The sequence below is a fragment of the Hyla sarda genome, chromosome 2 (assembly GCF_029499605.1).
Source record: "Hyla sarda isolate aHylSar1 chromosome 2, aHylSar1.hap1, whole genome shotgun sequence".
Classification (NCBI taxonomy): domain Eukaryota; kingdom Metazoa; phylum Chordata; class Amphibia; order Anura; family Hylidae; genus Hyla; species Hyla sarda.
In genome coordinates, this window is record NC_079190.1 from 35,437,550 (window position 1) to 35,449,847 (window position 12,298).

A 12,298-nucleotide genomic window follows, 5' to 3' on the forward strand; every position below is an offset into this window, starting at 1 on the left:
CTATAGGTATAGTCCGTAAGACCATATAAACTCTCTCCGGCTCCACCATAAGTGCTGATTCCTTTTCCATTTTCATATTTAATACTATCTGATTATGGGATGTCATGTCAGGATATGTTCACCCCTGTCCTCCCTTCCTTCACTAACTCTATTATACCCCCCAAAACCTACTGCTTCTTAAACCAATTTAGGACAACTCACTGAAAGGGGTACTCCGGTGGAAAACAATATTTTTAAAGCAACTGGTGCCAGAAAGTTAAATAGATTTGTAAATGACTTCTATATAAAAATCTTAATCCTTAGAGTACTTATCAGCTGCTGTTTGTTCCAGAGAAAGTTATTTTCTTTTAAAATTTATTTTCCGTCTGACCACAGTGCTCTCTGCTGACACCTATGTCCATATTAGGAACTGTCCAGAGTAGGAGCAAATCCCCATAGCAAACCTATCCTGGTCTGGACAGTTTCTGACATGGGCAGAGGTGTCAGCAGAGAGCAGTGTGGTCAGACACAAAAGAAATTCAAAAAGAAAAGAACTTCATCTGTAGTATTCAGCAGCTGATAAGTACTGGAAGGTTTAAGTTTTCTAAATAAAAGGAATTTACAAATGTTTAAACTTTCTGGCACCAGTTGATAAAAAAAAAAAAAAAGTTTCCCACCGGAGTACCCCTTTACAGGAGATCTCTGGCGTAAATAAAGTATCCCCTATCCACAGGATAGGGGATAAGTAACTGATGGTGGGGGGTCTGGCCACTGGGGCCCCCCGCAATCACCGGGACCCTGCGCTCAGTGAGGAGCGCGTGCTGCAGCCAGCACGTGCTACATTAATTTATATACAGTTCTCAGGCATCATCGCCACTCCCATAGAAATGAATGGAGTGTGTGCCTCACGGTCTCCCGTCCCTGTGATCGTGGGGGGGGGGGGGGGGGTCTAATCAACTATTTATCCCCCATCCTGTGGATAGGGGATATGTTATTTTTTGCCGGAGTACTCTTTTAAAGTGTAAGTCTGAAGTTTTGGGCCCGATCAATCTTCATATCCAGCACGGGAAGTTGCATGCCATGCTGGAAGGTACAGTTGCCGAAACAACCATGACACGCACACCAAAGTTCTGTGCACAAGCCCTCTTCTGATGAACAGGACTTGTGCACAGAACTTTGCTGAGGGAGGTCTGGTTGCCTTCCAGCAAGGCACACAATTCCCCACGCTCGATCTGAAGATCGCTTGGGCTGACAACTTTGGACTTACTCTTTAAACTATACCTTTCTACCAATTTAATGTTTGCATTCTTAACACAAATTTCCTCCACTATCCCCAGGGTAACTGCTTTCAGACAATATTTGGCTATTGTTTTATGAAGTTAAAGGGGTAAAAAAAAAAAAAAAATTTTCAAATCAACTGGTGCCAGACTGCTGTGTGCTCCAGAGGAAGTTTTGTAGTTCTTTCCAGTCTGACCACAGGGCTCTCTGCTGACTCCTCTGTCTGTGTCAGGGACTTTCCAGAGCAGCATATGTTTGCTATGGGTATTTGCTTCTACTCTGGACAGTTCCTGATATGGACAGAGGTGTCAGCAGAGAGCACTGTGGTCAGACTAGAAAGAACTAGTCAACTTACTTTGGAGCATACAGCAGCTTATAAGTACTGGAAGGATTAAGATTTTTATATAAAAGTAATTTCAAATCTGTTTAACTTTCTGCCACCAGTTGATATGAAAATATTTAACATAAATATTTAATATAAAATCTATGCTATATAGATGTAGTATAGCTAAGATAGTTGGCTCAAAAGTCTCCAGCCTAACAGGTCCTTCAGGGCAAAGCACACAGGGTGATTGTCGCAGGATGTGGTGCACAAGAGGTTCTGAAGCTGCCATTGTAGGCTGATGTCCTGATGTGGCCTGGAGGGCTGAGACTTTACGACAAGAAAAAGTGGTCGTGGGTGGTAGCCCAACATTCTCAGTTACACTCTTGTCTGCAGTCATAAGGACACCATAAATGGGCTCTTCCATTACGACCACCTTCTATTAGCCAAAGTGGAGAATCATTTTTGAATCATATAACTTTAGAATCTATAGCCACATTTTAAAGAATGAGTTGTCATTGTGAGAAGATGCCGAATGTCCTGGAAAATATAATATCACAACCGGCTCAGGCGTTTAGGTGTTGATGTATTTGACCCATTTGGATTTCTACATTTCAAACAGAACCTTGTAAAGGAGTCTTCTTCATCTTGACAGTGTCAGCCCAGTCCTTACATTTCAAGGCTTCAGGCTCCGGGAAGAGGATGAATATATACCAGGTTAAACTAAGCTGTGATGCAGATATAAAAGGCATCGGTCTGACATTTAACACTCTGTGATATCGTGACTCAACCCATCCTGAAATCTCAAAGTGTTATCTGCAGCTGAGCAGACTGTACTATATGTCCCTCTATCCCTATGCATTAGTAATGTGTGATACAACTCCAGAGGGTGAAAGGACACAAATCTTGATTATTCTATTTATATAATATAAGAAAGCAGATTATTATAGGATCAGGTCCACAAAGCGTAGGGTATGGCATAGACGGCATGCATACTTTTCCCATGGCGTTAATTCAGTAGCCATTATACACGGTCTGTCAGGGTAGATCGACATCTCTTCATATAGAAGTCTATTTATTCCTAACATGAAAGCACTTTCTTACTTAAAAGGGTTAGCCACGTTATTAAAATTGATGGCCTGTCCACAGGAGAGGCCAAGATTGGCCATTAATATTAGATCAGCAGATCACAGATCTGACTCTTCGGCGCCCCCACCGATGAGATGTTTGCACCACCATGATTATTATAGACAGGGGCTTAATTATAGAGGGTGCAGAGGTAACAGCTGCCCGGGTGCCTAAGGCGGCCCTAAGCAACGGGCAGCAGTCAACTGAGCCTCTTCAAATAGCTGGTCAGCATGGGGGACTGGGAGTTGGACCTCTGTCAATCTAATATTAAACGTCTGTCATGAGGATAATCCCTTTAAAGGGGTACTCCAAAGAATACCTCTGGGGACCTCCGCGATCTCGGCTGCGGCACCCCAGACATCCAGCGCACGGAGCAAACTTCGCTCCATGCCAGATGACTGTCGATGCGGGGTGGAGGCTCGTGATGTCATGGTCACACCCCGCTCATGACGTCATGGCCATGCCCCCTCAATGCAAGTCTATGGGAGGGCGCGTGGCGGCCATCACGCCCCCTCCCATAGACTTGCATTGAGGGGGCATGGTCGTGACATCACGAGCAAGGTGTGGCTGTGATATCACAAGCCTCCAATGCTGCTGCCGATGCTCTATACGAACACCAAATGAAGCAGGGAGATCGCGGGGGTCCCCAGCGGCGGGACCTCCGTGATCAGATATCTTATCCCCTATCCTTTGGATAAGGGATAAGATGTCTAGGGGCGGAGTACCCCTTTAACTAATACAATGGAGCTAGAGCTGTTGCCATCCTTTAACTGCAGCTTCCCATAGCAAACACCCTGGCTGCAGCAGCAGAACTGCTGCTGATTTCTGTAATAGCCCAGCAGCTGAGACTGGATCGGTAAAGATGGCGGCTCTGAGGAAGGGGCTGTTGTGGAAGGCACAGTAGGCAGGGGTGCAGGTCAGGAAGCCTCCAGTTGCTAGACAGTATAAGGATATTATTTGTAGTCAACATAATCACTTTGGGTGTTGAGGTGTTTACGTTTCTGGTCTAGGTGGGTGCTTAAAGATTTGTGCATAATTAGAAAACATGCAGATACAGGGACACAGCTGTTCATGGGCTATTGCAGCTGAGCTATATTGATGTGAATGGGCTGAGCTACAATACCACACATAGCCAGGGGACCGGTATGTATCTGTTTTTGGAAGAAAGCCGCCATGCTTTTAAACACGTAGAGGGGTGCTCCGGTGGAAAACATTTTTTTTTTTTTTTAAATCAACTGGTGCCAGAAAGTTAAACGGATTTGTAAATTACTTCTATTAAAAAATCTTCACCCTTCTGCTGACACCTGATGCTCGTATCAGGAACTGTCCAGAGCAGGAGAAAATCCCCATTGCAAACATATGCTGCTCTGGACAGTTCCTGACACGGACAGAGGTGTGAGCAGAGAGCACTGGGGACAAGACAAAAAAAGGGATTCAAAAAGAAAAGAATTTCCTCTGTAGCATACAACTGCTAAAAAGTCCTGGAAGGGTAAACATTTTTTTAATAGAAGTCATTTGCAAATCTGTTTAACTTTCTGGCACCAGTTCATAAAAAAATAAATAAAAAAAAAACGTTTTCCACAGGAGTACCCCTTTAATATCAACAGCTCCTTTAAAGGGAACCTGTCATTGCTTTCATGCTGCCTGAACCACGGTCCTGGGTGGCTTCGGCCTGCCCTGCCTACCTTGACTGATACTTGACTGAGATTACCAGATTTTCACAACAACATGATGAGGAGATGTAATTTTATGGAAGTTGGGAGTTATAGTTCTGCAACAACTGGAGGCACTGTGTTTGGGAAACACTGGTCTATGGTGTCTAATTTCTTAACAGTAGATAAGGCTGAATCACCCATTAAAGAGGTTGTGAAGCAAAAGCTAATTAATCCACTATCCATAGGGTATAAGCAGCTGATCCTGGGGGGGGTACCATTGCTGGGACGCGCCCTCCATTTGTCTCTATGGGAGAACTGGAGATACACGTGTACAGCACTCATGTATCTCCGGCTCTCCAATAGAGATGGTGGGTGCGCGGCAACCCCTGCTCCATGCAAGAGAAGAGCCAGAGCGCCATGCAGCAGATCACGGGGGGGGGGGGGTCCAAGCAATTGGACCCCTCGCGATTAGCTAATTATCCCCTATCCTATGGAGGGGATAAGATAGATTTAGCTGCACAACCCCTTTAAGGGGTTTATACCAGATACAAGGAAAAGCTTATTTCTTTCAGTATTAGACCTTTAAAGTTTGTTTTCTCAGTCTTGAATGAAACGTCAGTTTCAGTAAAAAGATGCATTTTTCCTCCTGCCATGCACTAGAAGCCATGTATAGAAATATTAACAGTGTTGGAAAGTTCTATATTAATGTCAGATCTCCTATAGCAGAAATGTCATCCTTTCATAGTGAGGATCAATAAGGCTTCAAGTAGGACGCCGGCTCCACGAGGCGCAGGATGTACTCAAGGAGAAACCAAGTAAAATCCAAAAGGTAGTTTATTCCCAGGATACAACGCGTTTCACTGCAGTTCCGCAGCTTCATCAGGCGGATGCTTGATGAAGCTGCGGAAGTGCAGTGAAACGCGTTGCATCCTGGGAATAAACTACCTTTTGGATTTTACTTGGTCTCTCCTTGAGTATATCCTGCGCCTCGTGGAGCCAACGTCCTACTTGAAGCCTTATTGATCCTCGTTAATACTACAGCCGGAGGGCAGTGGATTTCTTGCTCTCTTACATGTGTCTACCATTGTTGTGTATGTTGTTACACAACTTTTTGGGGTGAGCAGCTTTCATGCCTTCCCTTTATATTGTTTTATATCTCTTTTAATACACCATGGAGCGCTCTTACTTTTACTTTCATGCTTTTGTAATGAGTGCACACCAATATTATAGCTAAAGGTATAATGGAGCAATCATTCCGCAGAGAGTACTGTGAATCATAAAGTTCAGCATCAAGTATGAAAACTCATTAACAGTTTAAGTAAATGGTTGTTAACAATTGTTAATGACTGTTCCATTTTGTGAATATTTAGAGTGTTTTTTTATTTTTTTGTGTATCTTTTTTTTACATTTTTTTATTGAGTGCCCGGCTTTATATACCAAATGTTTCAGTGTTCTACCACCTGCTAAGAAAATTACCCCTAGGCTGGCATGTGTTTGACTCATTTCAGTGCATACATTCAGACATTATTCTGTTTCGTTAATATCAAATGTTGCTTTTTATTTGAACTTTTTTAGGCATTTATCAGAACACTGCATGAATTAGGAAAGAAGCTTCCATCTGTTCGCACCATAGTTTGTTTAATGCATGGATCTAAAGAAAGGAATTTAGGGGTCATTATTCCAGAAGACTTAAAGGTAGGCAGAAAATGTCAAAGAGCAGCAGGAAATGCTAGCAGAATGCTTGGTGTATAGGGAGAGGTATTAGCAGTAGAAAGAAGGGAGTGCTCATGGGTGTATAGGGAGAGGTATTAGCAGTAGAAAGAAGGAAGGGCTCATAGTTATATAGGGAGAGGTATTAGCAGTAGAGAGGGAAGTGCTCATGGGTATATTGGGAAATGTATTTGCAGTAGAGAGGGAAGTGTTCATGGGTGTCTAGGAAGAGGTATTAGCAGAAGAGAGGGAAGTGCTCATGGGTATATAGGGAGAGGTGTTAGCAGTAGAGAGGGAAGTGCTCATGGGTATATAGGGAAATGTATTTGCAGTAGAGAGGGAAGTGTTCATGGGTGTCTAGGAAGAGGTATTAGCAGTAGAGAGGGAAGTGCTTTTACCGCTGTACAGAGCAATGGTGAGACCTCACTTGGAGTATTGCGCACAGTACTGGAGCCCATCTCTCCAGAAGGATATAGATACATTGGAGATAGTTCAGAGAAGATACTAAACTAGTACATGGACTACAAGATAAAACTTACCAAGAAAGGTTAAAGGACATTAAAGAGCACCTGTCATCAAACCATATTTTCTAAACTAACTTAGATTATATTTACTAACTACTCCTAACACTCCCCCTGCCCTTACAAAAAAATTCCGAGCTTTAACAAGCTCTGTATCATGCATTTCCCCTTGCTCACATTGTGTGAGCTCCCGGCAGGAGAAAGTGAGTGTTCCCCAGCAGGGGCGACATCACTGAAGCCTGTGAGAGCTGTGACTTGCCATGCCCCGCACGCACTTCCTGAGTTTGGACTTCTGCAAGTCTGGGTGGAGACCATATTAACTGTTTGGGAACAGAACTGAGCCACCTAGTGGCCATATTTTTCAATCACATTAAAAACATATAAAGGTTGAGAATTTTAACAGCAAGTAAATAGCAAAGTGTCTTATAATAACATAAGGAGCAGAATATTAAAAGTTTAGTTTAGTGACAGGTACTTTATATAGAAGAAAAACTACCACAAGAGGACATAGTTTTATATTAGAGGGGAAAGGTTTCTGCAGTAATATCAGGAAGTATTACTTTACTGAGAGAGTAGTGGATGCATGGAATAGTCTTCCTGCAGAAGTGGTTGCTGCAAATACAGTGAAGGAGTTTAAGCATGCATGGGATAAGCATAAGGCTATCCTTCATATAAGATAGGGATAGACATAAAGCTTTGATTTATATAAGATAGAGATAGGCATAAGGCTATCCTTCATATAAGATAGGGATATGTATAAGGTTATCCTTCATATAAGATAGGGATAGATATAAGGCTATCCTTCATATAAGATAGGGATAGGCATAGGCATAAGACAATACTTCATATAAGATAGGGATAGATATAAGGATATCCTTCATATAAGATATGGATAGTTATAAGGCTATCCTTCATATAAGATAGGGATATGTATAAGGTTATCCTTCATATAAGATAGGGATAGATATAAGGCTATCCTTCATATAAGATAGGGATATGTATAAGGTTATTCTTCATATAAGATAGGGATAGAAATAAGGCTATCCTTCATATAAGATAGGGATAGTTATAAGGATATCCTTCATATAAGATAGGGATATGTATAAGGTTATCCTTCATATAGGGCCAGGGACTTGTTCATAGTATTCAGGATGTTGAGCAGACTAGATGGGCAGAATAGTTCTTATCTGTCGACACAGTCTATGTTTCTATTTCTCTATTGATACGTTTTTTTTAAGCTTTTGCCACTTGTTAGTCGTCCAAATTGAGCAAATGTGTTCTCAACAGCACTGTGGTCCTGCAGTGGATTCAGTCAATAACCTTGATGTCCATCGATGGATTCTGCAAATGACCCTGGGGTCTTTCAATGGACAATGATTTATATATGAAGTTACACAATTATATTATAAACAATCAAAAAGTTAGACTTTTATTAGCCTAGATTTATTTACCTAGTTATTCACTTATCAGCCCTAATTGTGCAATTTAGAGAGATAATGGCAAAGTTCATCAGTATCTCACATTTCTACCTTGTTAGTGATGTCAATGATTGGCAGCCAAGCTTCTGAGCAGAAAGAACTGTGCAGGATGTCCCTCTGACTGGCATTGCACTATTATGGTGCAGTGAATGAAGAGGTTCAGGTCATTGAATCAGTCCCCGGTATATGTGTCACATTTGCAGATGGCACATTTCCTTGGTACGTCTGAAGCTATCTAATTGTGAAAAGCCTGTGCGTTCGCCCTCCAGCTATTCATTAAACAAGTAAAGGAGATATAAGAAAAGAAGAGAAATCAGCAGATTTAAAACAATGTCACATCTGTGCCAGCCAAAGTACCAGCGAAGCCGACAAACTCACTGACTCGTCTCTAAATATAGTATAATGAGGTGGTGAGAAAATGATATACTGAAAAGCATTTCTATGTAAAATACATATACACACACCAACAGGTGAAGTGAATAACTCGGAGTATGTCTTGTCAATGGGACCTGTCAGGGCTTGTATATAATAGGCACCAAGTGAACAGTCACGATCTGAGAACATGGGACCGGTGTCATGTTGTGATGGCCAGATGACTGGGTAAGAGCATCACCAAAGCAGGTCTAGTGGGGTATTCCTGGTCTGTAGTGCAAAGTACCCATCTCCAAGAATGGACAACTGGTGACCAGTCATGGGTGTTCAAAGCTTGTTGAGGTATGTGATGTGTGAAGAATAGTCTCTCTGGACTGATCCCAAAAAAGAGCTACTATAGCAGAAATTACAGAAAAACCCAATGTTAGGTATGATGGAAAGGTTTCATAATAAACAGGACATTTTGGTTTGCTGTATATGGGACTGCATAGCTGCAGATCAGCCCCGGTCAGAATGCCCAGGCTGCCCCCTGTATGCTGCCAACAGTGAACTATGGGAAGAAGACAAGCTGGCAGAGGCAGGATGGGTGCTCTGTGCAATGTTCTGCTGGGGAACCTGGAGTCCTGGCATCATGTGACACGCACCACCTACCTAAACGTTGTACAGACCAAGGCCCCACCTTCATGGCAGCGGGATCACCTACTGGTTGTGGGTCACACAGCAAAAATTGTTCAACAATGGTTTGAAGAACATAACAAATGGTTTAAGGGGTGGTGACTTGACCTCAAAATTTCCCAGATCTCAATCTGAAGGATTATTTATGGGATTTGCTGGAAAAAAAATTTCATTTTTAAATCATAGGACATGATCTGATTCTTACATCTTGGTGCCAGACACCACAGGAAGTCCACAGAGGTCCTGGCCACGATAGTTCAGAGTTGCTTTAGTGGCACGGGTGGGGGGGGGGATTTAAACAATATTAGGCACTTAATTTTGTATGTAATGACTGACAGGTGTACTTGGATATAGTTCCAGTTCAGCAGATTGAGCTGTACCAGGGAGTCTTACTTGACCAAAGGTGCCCTCCAGGCAGCATAGGCGGTGCTGTAACCAGGGACCGCAGGCTTTTGATGCCACCGGTCACATAGTTACAGATATTGTAAATTAATGTAATAAGCCATAGATGGTCTTCTGGCCCCATGTTATGGAACCCACAACATGCATGTTAGGCAGATGGTGCAGGGCCCCTGTTTCTAGGTGGGCTGGTGGTGCATGTAACCCTGCTGCCAGGTGAGGCTGGTAGTACATGTGTCTTTGTTCCTAGGTGGGGCTTGTGGTGCATGTAATCCTGTTGCTAGGTGGGGCTAGTGGTGCATGTTACCCTGTTTCTAGGCGGGACTGGTGGTGCACATGCCTTTGTTGCTAGATGGGACTGCTGGTGTATACGGCCATGTTGTTAGGTGGGGCTGATTATCCATTTGCCCCTGTTGCTGGGTGGGGCTGATGGTGCACATGTCCCTGTTGCTTGGTGGGTCTGGTAAAGCATGTGCTCATATTGCTAGATGGGGCTGGTAAAGCATGTGGCCCTGTTGCTAGGTTGGGTTGGTAAAGCATGTACCCCTGTTGTTGGGTGGGACTGGTGTTGCACATGTCCCGGTTGCTTGGTGGGACTAATGATACATGTGCCCCTGTTCTTGGGTGGGACTGGTGGTGCATATGTCTTGGTTATTTGCTCCTGTTTCTAGATGGGGCTGGTAAAGCAGGTGCCCCTGTTGCTAGGTTGGGTTGGTAAAGCATGTGCCCCTGTTGTTGGGTGGGACTGGTGTTGCACATGTCCCGGTTACTTGGTGGGACTAATGATACATGTGCCCCTTTTGCTAGGTGGGGCTGGTAAAGCATGTGCCCCTGTTGTTGGGTGGGACTGGTGTTGCACATGTCCCGGTTACTTGGTAGGACTAATGATACATGTGCCCCTGTTGCTAGGTTGGGTTGGTAAAGCATGTTCGCTTGTTGCCATGTGGGGCTGGTGGTGCATGTGCCCCTGTTGCTACGTTTGGTGTAGTCATCCTTGCCTCAAGTATCAAGAACTAAGAATACATTCTCAACAATGAAGAGGATTTATATTATTTTGGTTGACACTCTTTGTATGGTTATTGTACAGAAGCAATAGCAAAGCCAAGTTTATTTACTGGCCTGCAGAAGTACAGGTCCATGTATGCACATAGATATGCATGTATTTGTATATACGCTTCTGCAATTTGGTGCCCACAGCCTGAACCCATGATGTTAATTCATTTACTAAAATACAATCATACATAGCTATTCTTTCAGTGCTTTATGGAGGCACTATATGGTGGCACATAGACTAATGCGGGTCCCTAAGGCCTCTGTCTGCTAACATTTTAGATCTTTGCAGATATTAAAGGGGTACTTCACTGGAAAACATTTTTTTTTATATCAACTGGTGCCAGAAAGTTAAATAGTTTTGTAAATGACTTCTATTTAAAAATCTTAATTCTTCCAGTTCTTATAAGCTGCTGTATACTACAGAGGAAGTTCTTTTCTTTTTGAATTACCTTTCTGTCTGATCACAGTGCTCTCTGCTGACACATCTGTCCATTTTAGGAACTGTCTGAAGCAGGATAGGTTTGCTATGGGGATTTGGTCCTACTCTGGACAGTTCCTGACAAGGACAGAGGTGTCAGCAGAGAGCACTTCCTGTGGAACACAGCAGCTGTTGGGTGTGTCTGACTTCCAGAGAGAGAGGATTGAAGTGTTTCCTACAGCCTTTTCCCCAGGAGGGTGGCAGCTTCCTTGGGAGAGCCTCCTGCTATGGAGCCCCAGACTTCCACCCCTCGAACTAGGCCGGAGGGGGGTGGGAGTGAGAGAGCTACGGCCGATTCCCAGGACAGGGTGAGAAGATCCAGCAGGCTCCGCAGTAATGTGGAGCCCACTCCCCCGTCCTTCGCTGGAAACCGCAAGGCGTCCGGTAAGAAGCTTATGGTTATGTCTTCGGGGACTGTGTCTGATACTATGGAACCCCAGCAATGGGGGGTGAAGGGTCCCAGGGAGTCGCTAGCTACTTTCGGTTCCCGCATGCAGGCAAATCTTGTAGAATATGAGCAGCTGGGGAAAAAGCTGAAAATCATAAGGGAAGACCTGAAGTTTGCTCGCTACCAAACAGATAACTCTGCCAAGGCTATGAGAGCTAAGTTTGCTGCCAGGGTGTGTGAGCTGAAGGCAGAGGAGCAGGAGGTGGTGAGAGCCCGAATGCTGATTGTAGAGGGAGCGGGCATGTTTAAAGAAAAATTAAAGAATGAAGACCGCTATAAAACCATGCGGACCACTGTGAAGGAGGAAGAGGATAGTCAGGGGGAGGAAGAGTGCTTGTGTGTCACGGAGGAGAAGATGGAGGAAGGTGGTGAGGGAGATGGCGGCAGTGAGGGTGATGAGAGTGAGGGGGATGTGTGTGATACCCCGTGTACCCCTAAGACCTCTGTCACCCCGAGTGCGGATTACATCAACCCTGCCCAAGTCGCCCTACCAGCCACCTCTGAGGAAAGTGACAGTAATGATGGCGGTGACAGTGGACTGGTCTGTGGGGGGCTCCTGCGGGCCATAGTGATGCAGGAGTCACCCACCCGTCTGGAAAATTTCAGTTTTGGCCAGGACCTGGGCCCTGAGGAGAGGAAGAGGAAGAATAATAAGAAGAAGAAAAAGGCTGAGGAGCAGATAAAGTTTGTTTTCTCTCCTATCCAGCAGTCTGGGCCACCTGAAAAGTTGGTTCAGGCTGCTGGGCCCCCCACCCTGCCAGATCCCGCTTCTGCTGTGGAACGGGACCAGCATCCAACATGG

At 44.2% G+C, this 12,298-nt stretch overlaps 1 protein-coding gene and 1 long non-coding RNA gene across 3 annotated transcripts in view; one reads left to right on the plus strand and one right to left on the minus strand.

Annotated features, from left to right (window-relative positions):
* Positions 1 to 9,958, minus strand: part of LOC130358368 (uncharacterized) — a 25,958-nt gene extending 16,000 nt beyond the window's left edge. Inside the window, exon 1 of the long non-coding RNA XR_008889492.1 lies at positions 9,324 to 9,958. This is a non-coding gene — a long non-coding RNA (uncharacterized LOC130358368). The remainder of the gene's footprint in view (positions 1 to 9,323) is intronic.
* The window catches only part of CNTN5 (contactin 5), a 1,441,523-nt gene that overhangs the window by 363,390 nt on the left and 1,065,835 nt on the right, over positions 1 to 12,298 (plus strand). The gene's annotated exons all lie outside the window — the stretch shown is intronic.